Source organism: Schistocerca cancellata, chromosome 3 (assembly GCF_023864275.1).
Source record: "Schistocerca cancellata isolate TAMUIC-IGC-003103 chromosome 3, iqSchCanc2.1, whole genome shotgun sequence".
Classification (NCBI taxonomy): domain Eukaryota; kingdom Metazoa; phylum Arthropoda; class Insecta; order Orthoptera; family Acrididae; genus Schistocerca; species Schistocerca cancellata.
This window is the reverse complement of record NC_064628.1, coordinates 699,330,565-699,339,738: the sequence shown is the minus strand read 5'-3', so window position 1 is coordinate 699,339,738 and position 9,174 is coordinate 699,330,565. Positions and strand designations below refer to the sequence as shown.

General features: G+C 45.0%; 1 non-coding gene across 1 annotated transcript; it reads left to right on the top strand.

Annotated features, from left to right (window-relative positions):
* Positions 1–8,585: 8,585 nt before the first annotated feature.
* Trnas-aga (transfer RNA serine (anticodon AGA)) lies at positions 8,586–8,659 on the top strand. Its single transcript has one exon. It is a non-coding gene; the product is annotated as a tRNA-Ser (tRNA).
* The last annotated feature ends 515 nt before the right edge of the window (positions 8,660–9,174 follow it).

The following is a 9,174-nucleotide window of genomic DNA, read 5'->3' as shown; positions in this document are numbered from 1 at the left end:
CTGACATTACTTTCGTTTTGGAGATGCTAATCTTCATACCATAGTCCTTACATTTCTGATCTAGCTCTGAAATATTACTTTGCAAACTTTCAATCGAATATGCCATCACAACTAAGTCATCCGCATATGCAAGACTGCTTATTTTGTGTTCACATGTCTTAATCTCACCCAGCCAGTCTATTGTTTTCAACATATGATCGATAAATAATATGAACAACAGTGGAGACAGGTTGCAGCCTTGTCTTACCCCTGAAACTACTCCGAACCATGAACTCAATTTACCGTCAACTCTAACTGCTGCCTGACTATCCATGTGAAGACCTTTAATTGCTTGCAAAAGTTTGCCTCCTATTCCATAATCTTGTAGAACAGACAATAACTTCCTCCTAGGAACCCGGTCATATGCCTTTTCTAGATCTATAAAGCATAGATACAATTCCCTGTTCCACTCATAACACTTCTCCATTATTTGCCGTAAGCTAAAGATCTGGTCCTGACAACCTCTAAGAGGCCTAAACCCACAATGATTTTCATCCAATTGGTCCTCAACTAATACTCGCACTTTCCTTTCAACAATACCTGAGAAGATTTTACCCACAACGCTGATTAAAGAGATACCTCTGTAGTTGTTACAATCTTTTCTGTTTCCATGTTTAAAGATTGGTGTGATTACTGCTTTTGTCCAGTCTGATGGAACCTGTCCCGACTCCCAGGCCATTTCAATTATCCTGTGTAGCCATTTAAGACCTGACATTCCACTGTATTTGATGAGTTCCGACTTAATTTCATCCACCCCAGCCGCTTTATTGCACTGCAATCTATTGACCATTTTTTCCACTTCCTCAAATGTGATCCTATTTACATAATCATTCCTATCCCATTCTACCTCGAAATCTGAAACATTACTGATCGCATTTTCACCTACATTGAGCAACTCTTCAAAATATTCCCTCCATCTGCCCAAGGCATCCACAGGATTCACCAGCAGTTTTCCTGACCTGTCCAAAATACTTGTCATTTCCTTCTTACCTCCCTTTCGAAGACTGCTAATTACATTCCAGAATGGTTTTCCAGCAGCTTGACCCATAGTCTCCAACCTGTTTCCAAAGTCTTCCCACGATTTCTTCTTGGATGCTGCAATCATCTGTTTGGCTTTGTTTCTTTCTTCAACATAACTTTCTCTGTCTACCTGGGTTCTGGTATGTAGCCGCTTTTGATACGCCTTCTTTTTCCTTTTACAGGCTGCCTTGACTGTATCATTCCACCAAGCTGTAATGAATTCAGCACATACTTCTTAAGTCTGAAATTGTAATCCTTCCTCGTTCCCACTGAGGATAGCAATGTCACTAGCGAATCTTATACCTGATATCCTTTCACCTAGCATGTCAATCCCAATCCCGAAACTTTTCTTTTACGTCTGGATACGCTTCTTTCATGTACAGATGAACAGTAGCGTAGCAGAATTGCATCCTTGTGTGACATCCTTTTTAATGCAAGCACTTTGATCTTGGTCTTCCATTCCTATTGTTTCTTCTGATCATAAGTATCTCGATACTCCTGTTTCATGCCGAATTGTACGCCACTTGTCATGAGAGACGGTGCCGTCAGTATAAAAGGATGCGGGGAGTGCTGTGTAGTCAGTACAGAAGCAATAACAGCAAAAACAACTAGGAACATACGCGCTCATGTCAGAACAGCAGAATGCTAATGCAGAAAAAAGCAGTTAAAGAGGACTACATGTTAAGCCCAATCGTTTGCTGAAACGTCCGATAAGTCAGATGGCAAACATAAATGAGAACGTAGGTGGTTAAAAAAGGGGCATTACGTCAGGGAATGGCAAACCGTCAGAGGTTGAAGGCAATGAACATAGTGATGGGGCAGCACCACTTAGCAAATGGCGATGGCTAAAAAGACAGTGGCCAATATGCAACCTAGCTAAAATGATTTCCCCGCGGCGAGAGGGCCGAGAGGAGGTCGTCGAAGCCGATGGGAGAGGCTTAATTCCACGGAGAATGTTCCCATGAAGGGAGCACCAGTTGAAACGTCCCCTTAGAAATTTTTATGAATTACATTATTTGCTTTTCAAACAGCTGAGCAAAACTGAACGTACTCAAACATTCACGAAAGAGAGGAGTAAAGCCTTCAGTCGGCCCTAGAAAGTTGCCATTTGGGTGCGCAGTGTGCACATAGGAAAGGTAGGAGTTAGCAGTTGGATAGCACACAGGAAACGGTCGCTAGAGTATGTATCAGAGATCACTCTGGACGACGGGCAAGCTGGGCAATGCAGAAGGAGAGGTCCAAGTGGGAACAGGTGTGAGTGGAGTCTGAAAGGATCGTGGATGCTTCTGTGTTCAGGCAGATGAGGTTATGTTGACTGAGAACCTCATCCAAGAGGGCATCTACCTGACAGTTTCTTGGAGAACCCCAAAGGCGATGGCGCGCATTAAAGTCAACGACCAGCAAAAATGGGTGAGGGAGTTGCCCAGTAAGCTGGAGGAAGTCTGCCCTGGTGACACTGAATGACGAAGGGGAGTAAATGCTACAAAGGGAAAAGGTTATGTGTGGAAGGAAAATGCTGGCTGCATCAACTTGAAGCCGGATAGTCAGGGAGATGAGATAACTGTGAACATCATCCTGGATGAGCAGCACGACTCCCCAGTGGGATAGAATGCCACCCTCACGGGGCAAGGTCAAAGCAGACCAGGAAGAAGTGTGAGAGCCCAAAGCAGTCCAGAGGACGCACTTTTGTTTTCTGGAGGCAGAGAACAAGTGGGCGCTGCGATTCTAAGAGCAGTTGTAAGTCCTCTTTGTTGGATCGAAGACCGCGAACGTTTTATTGGAGGAGAGTCATGGCGAGGAAAAAATGACTGCCGACTGTCAGCCTTCGAAGATTCGCTGCTACAGGGCACAGAGGCAGGAGGATCCTGCTCCGTGAGATCTACAGAGGTGTCGGTATTCTCCTTCTGTCGGTCTGCAGAGTCCAGGGCAGAAAAACGGTTGATGGTGCGCGCTAGGGACACGGATGTCAGCCAGCGAGGGTATCACCTGGCGACACCGTTGGAGACGATCTCCGACTCAGCGAAAGAGAAGACTGTTTGCATCCGTTTGACTTCTTCGAGCCTTTCCGGTTGGCAGAGGAAGACCAAAATGTTTGTTGGCTGGAGGGACGTAAGAAGCCTTTGCGGGAGTATTCCGTCAGTCCTTTCCAGCCTGCTGGTTGTGTAGCAGGTGAATTCGCCCCATGAGGCGAAAGTTTGGTTGGTTGTTGCACAGCTGGAGGAGGAGACGGGGATGCTGCCAAGATACTAGGTAATTTTACAACCGGGGTGCTGAATTTGAGGTCGCATGTCTGCGTGGCCATGTCCTTCATGGAGCAAAATGTAGCAAGAACAGTACTGTAATGGCTGGATGGTAGAACGCATCGTTTGCGACTAGCCAGTAACTTGAGAGCGACCGGGTAAGGCTCTTTTTCCTTTACTCGGATTTCCTGGGCAGCCCACTCATCGAGATACATGGGACAATCTCGAGAAGAGGTGGCATGACCGTCACTGCAGTCGATACATCGGGGAGAAAGAGGTGGACAGTTGCCCTAGTGTGCATCCCTACCACAGTTTACACACCTGGCCAGGTGTGTCATACAATGGTAATAGCACATCAGGTTCGGAATGTGCGGTCGGACAGTAACGACTTCATAGCCTCCTTTGATACTGGACCGAAGCACCACTCTATCAAAGGTGAGAAAAAGAGTGTGTGGGGGCACTAAGGATGCATCTACCTTTTTCATGACCTGATGGATGGCAATGACACCCTCATCAGAGAGCTACGTTTGGATTTCTGCTTCAGTCACACCATTGAGCAGCCTCGTGCAAATAACATCACGGGAAGAATTCAGAGTTGTATGGGCCTCAACACAAACTGGATAGCCTTGGAAAAGCGAAGTGGCAAGCAGCTGTCGTGCTTGAGAATCAGACGTAGTCATCAAAAGCAAAATTCCATTGCGTAAACGAGAGCAGTATTTCACAACACCTTTCTGAACAACAAACGGATTTACTATAGCAAAAGACTGATGGTCTACAGTATGTGAAATCACGAGGAACTGTGATACAGCTACGAGAGTATTTGAATCGTTAGCCTCATTCCGTTTACGTTTGGTAGATGTTGACTGTGAAGAAGATGATTGGCTCATTGCGAGAAAATCCCAATGACTGCCAGCGTCTTTCGATGGCGTGCTCCTTCCAACTGCCCCCCCCCCCCCCCGCATCCCTTAGAAGGGGGTGATCACACCTCAGGTTAGACCACCCGAACACCTGACAGAGGGACCAATTGGCAATGTGGGAAGATAGTAGCTCAGGAGTCACCTCTCCCAGTGCCTGGCCTGTACCAGGGGGTCAGTGCAAACCCTACCTGTCAACCTGGGGCTGTGAATTACGCGTTACCCAGTCACCTCTTACGCGTCAGACGCTTGGGCCCGCCTTCAGGAGCGCACAGGGAGGGAGAAGAAAAATAGCAGTCTCAAACGCCGAAGCGGAGGAAGTATAGAAGGTGAACGAAGAAAGGAAAAAAGGAAGAAAAACAGTGATGAGACTGTTCTTATGTCAGCTACTGAAAATGTGGGACACATTCCCACCCCAGACTTGTTTCCCAAGGGAGGGGAGAAAGAATAGCAAGAGGATAGATAAGCAGCACGGAAGGGAAAAGATGCTGCAAAGGCTGGGGCCCATTGCTAGCCAAGCACGAACCCGCCAAGGAGCGGCGAGCCCCCTGGTGGAGCAGAATGTGTCGGTCAGGATAGCTCAGAGACTTCGGGCGTGGACTGGTCGTTAGATGTCTCCTAAGTAAGAAATTCGTCTGAGACGTTTCAGACCTTCTAAATCTGCCCATGTCAACTGTTGGGGATGTGGCTGTAAAGTGGAATCGCGAAGGGACAGCTACAGCTAAATCAAGACAAAGCAGACCTCACGTATAAACGGGCAGGGAGCGTCGAACATTGCGGTAGGTGGTAATAAAAAATCGATTGAAATCAACTAAAGGAATCACTCATGCGTTTCAAAGTGCTACGAACAGTCCAGCTAGCACAATGACTGTGCGAAGGGAGTTAAAAAGAACTGGGTACAATGGTCGAGCAGCTCCACGTATGCCAAAAATTTCTGCAATCGAGACTAACCAACACCAGAGGTGGTGTAAAGAGCGACGCCACTGCACAGTGGATGACTGGAAACGAGTCATTTATCGTGATTAATCACGCTATAGACTGTGGTAATCTGATGGGAGCGATTGGTTGTGGCGAATAGCTGGAGAACATCACCATCGTCATGTGTAGTACCAACAGTGAAGTATGGAGGAGGTGGTGTTACCGTATGGGGCTGTTTAGTGTGTGGTCCACTTGTTGCTCTTAAGAAAACGCTAAATACGGAAGAAGAGGTACACATTTTACAGCGCTGTGTACTGCTTACAGCAGAGGAACAGTTCGGAGAGGATGTATCATCATGATAATGTACCCTGTCATAAAGCTGCATCTCTGAGGCATTGGTTTGTGGGCAATAACATTACTGAAAGACTCGTCTGCTCGGAGTCCCCACCTAAAGCCAATGGAACACCTTTGGGATGAGTTAGAACGTCTACTTCGCTCCAGACTAGAGCGTCCAACACCACTACCTTCTCTGGTTGCGTCACTTGAGGAAGAGTAGTCTGCCATTCCCCCACAGGCATTCAGACACCTCACTGAAAGTGTCCCCAGAATAGTTCAAAAATGTTCAAATGTGTGTGAAATCTTATGGGACTTAACTGCTAAGGTCATCAGTCCCTAAGCTTACACACTACCTAACCTAAATTATCCTAAGGACAAATACACACACCCATGCCCGAGGGAGGATTCGAACCTCCGCCGGGACCAGCCCAGAATAGTTCAAGCCGTTGTAAAGACGAAGGGTTGGCACATTCCATATTAATGTCCACTAATAGACGTCCCGATATTTTTGGTCACATAATGTATGTTACCAGTCTTTCTCTAGAGTTTCACCAGTTTTATGAGAATTTCGATCATCTTGCACTGTTCTACATAGTCGAACTCTTTTTATCGGGCGACATATCCTATGAACGTGTCTTAATTTTTCTTAAGTCTTGCTGCCATTTTGAGGCGCAAAGCCAGAACTGCCTCTCTGCCGATTAAACTTTCGTCAAGCCAACAGTGCCTGAATTTTCTTTTCCATTCTTCTGCACATTAATATTGTCAGTAACTTGGATGCATGAGTTGTTAAGTAGATTGTGCGATAATATTCTTATCTGCCGTTGCTATCTTCATGTCGGTGTGGATGATATTTTTCCGAAAGTCTCATGGTTCATCTCCAGACTCACATATTCTGCAAACCAACTTGAATAGTAGTTTGGTCGTCACTTTCGCAATGATTTTAGAAATTCCGTAGGAGTTCGAGTCTCGATCCGGCACACAGTTTTAATCTGCCAGGAAGTTTCATATCAGCGCACACTCCGCTGCAGAGTGAAAATCTCATTCTGGAAACATCCCCCAGGCTGTGGCTAAGCCATGTCTCCGCAATATCCTTTCTTTCAGGAGTGCTAGTTCTGCAAGGTTCGCAGGAGAGCTTCTGTAAAGTTTGGAAGGTAGGAGGCGAGGTACTGGCAGAAGTAAAGCTGTGAAGACGGGGCGTGAGTCGTGCTTGGGTAGCTCAGTTGGTAGAGCACTTGCCCGCGAAAGGCAAATGTCCCGAGTTCGAGTCTCGGTCCGGCACACAGTTTTAATCTGGCAGGAAGTTTCCGTAGGAATGTTCTGATTGTCTTCCCGCTTATTTGATCGCAACTCTTCCAACACTCCATTAAAAATATTGTATCTCCTATATGTTCCGTATTGACTCCCATTTCTTACACGTCACTAGACAGTGCCTCCCCTTCGTAGACGCCCTGCATGTACTTTTTGTACCTATCTGCTCTTTCTGCTGATTAATATTGCATTCTTAATGTTGACGTCACAGCTTTTGATTCATTTTACTTCATTTACTGCACATTTTAAGACCTACTGCCTGATATTTTTAAAAATCAGCTAGTATACAGGGTGTTTCACTACGAGCGCGCAAAAATTTAACACGCCATAGAGGATACTCCACTGAACAATTTGTGGTAGGGAACCAGTGGTCGGAGAAGCCAGCTTAAGGAGGTAACAGGAGTAAAATCACATTACTGTGTGCTTTTTTATTTACATTTATTAACTGTTAATGCCATCACTGACACAATGAACGTACCATTTGTACCGTATCTTACAAAATGTGCTGAAACTGACAGCCATCAACCTCAGTGCAAGTATGACATCGGCGAACAAGATTCTGAAGTACCCTGACAAATATCTCTGATATGTTTCGAGTCATATCACAGACAGATACAATTCTGGCAAATAATTCCATCTCCGTATCCACTGGGGTTTCCTACACATGTCACTTTAAATATCCGCATAGGAAATAATCAAGGGGATTCAGGTCAGGTGACCTCGCAGGCCATGGAATAGGACCTCCTCTTCCAATCCAGAGACCGGTACTGCTCCATCGTATTGTACTATACGTCTCTGAATAGCACAGAGTAATGAATGACTATGTCGTTGATTCATAGAACGTTCTGTCATGGGTCAAGGTAATTACGATAAAACAGAGCCACCTCATGGACAAGTAAAATAAACAAATGCTGCATCATGAATTCCTGGTAATCAGGCTCGTCTTTCTCGTTTCCTTGCACGAAATAAAGAATGTATATGTAAATAAACAGTGCAGTACGTGTAAACTTGTACGCATATTAGTTGTAAATAAGCTAGAAAACAGTATTGTTAGACAAGTTTACTTCCATATATCCTTAAGTTGGCTTCTCCGATCCCAGGTTCCGTATCTCAAATTGTTCAGTGGAGCATTCTCTAAGACCTGTTACATTTTTGCACGCTGTTACGGCAACACCCTGTATACTACAATTTTTCACGTAAAAGTACATTGTTCTACATAACTAGCAGAAAAACAAGGGTAATAACAATGAGTTACAAAGAAAATTAAATTAGTTGCAGGAAATGGCGTGTATAAGTAATAAATGTTAGTAATTTAGAAGAAAATATAAGAATTATGGGAAAAAGACGATCAGCATTTTTTTTTCTTTTACTGTGGAAACAAGCTATAACATATAAATTGTGGTTCTCGTTGTTGCTATTCCAGATGGGAGAGCCTCGTCAGAAACATCGAGCCTGTCCCATCTGACGTAGAGTACAAAATTATGTGTCCTTACATTACTAAATGAAATACATCAGGAGAGACTCATTACACTATTTGTCTTACTATAACTAGGTGTAATTCCTCATATTACACGTGTGTATTTATGTTGTATGTTTGTGTGCATGACCAGTGCAATAGGCGAGAGGGAAGTCTCGGGACTTAAAGTTCGAGCCTCGCCTCACTGTATGGCGTATTCCTTAGTTGTAATGATCGACTCGTTGCTTATACTACTCATTTTCCTTTGCATTATTTGGTTATCATATTTAAAATGCAGTTTAGATAAATGAATTAATCACGTGATATGTCTGCTTTACTTGTCTGTTTTAGGTGTGTTGGGTAGCTCAGTTGGTAGAGCACTTGCCCGAGAAAGGCAAAGGTTCCGAGTTCGAGTCTCGGTCCAGCACACAGTTTTAATCTGCCAGGAAGTTTAGAGCCATAGTATGCTTTGCAACAAGTCCATGAGCGCATCGTCTATGTCTAGTGACCTGTAGAAACACAGAGAGGCGAGAATAAACCAACATACTACTCAGAATGTGGAGTGTTTTGCCACCACATCAATAGAAGCCTTGTGTGTTGTTATGGGAACTTGCTCTACTAACATCACTATCCGCCACAGATCAGCAGCATACTGACCAAAAAGGGGAAGTCACGACTGGGTTCTAGAAATAACAAAGATCGTATGACATGCGTCAATTAAACAGCTAGCGCCTTGACATATGGAATGGGAGTGGGAGATGACCGATGAAGACCGTCGCGTTTTCTCCTTCTTCCCCAATATACGTGAACGGCTGAAGCTGAAGCATGCGCATCCAAGTCGCCGCATGGTACATTTTTTGACCGGCGGCGGCCCGTATCCAGTCTATTTGAAACGTGTGGGCCTCAGCCAGAGCGCTACCCGTACAAGCGCGGCATATGGTTC